Below are 415 nucleotides of genomic sequence, written 5' to 3'. Positions count from 1 at the left end.
TGCAACTTCCTGATTGCCTTTATTTCACTTCCTTCCATTCTCTGCTTGCTGTCAGTGAATCCCAACACTTTGCACAACTGAGGGTTTGTTAGTGTTGTCACAATCTCCTGTGAGCTGAGGTTATCAGTAGCACAAGTCTCTCTCCTGCCCCAAATGTTTTCTTACTCCCCATCAGCCCATTATTCAGGTTATTTGGCTCTCAGAAGGTTGGCAGGATACATTGCACCAAACCCTCAGCTGTGAGTAAAGCGTAAAAGGAGCTAAACAGGTAAGGAACGCACATCTGTCTCCTGCCCCGATCGTTTGTTACAATGTATCAGTCTGTGGTGCACATTGTTTTATGTTGACTGGATACATTACGTGAGCAAATAATCAGTCGTCGGGGCAGGTTTGTTACAATGTATCCACAGAAGAC

Source organism: Engystomops pustulosus, chromosome 8, assembly GCF_040894005.1.
Source record: "Engystomops pustulosus chromosome 8, aEngPut4.maternal, whole genome shotgun sequence".
Lineage (NCBI taxonomy): Eukaryota > Metazoa > Chordata > Amphibia > Anura > Leptodactylidae > Engystomops > Engystomops pustulosus.
The sequence above is the reverse complement of the archived record's forward strand: the minus strand, read 5'-3'. Positions refer to the sequence as shown.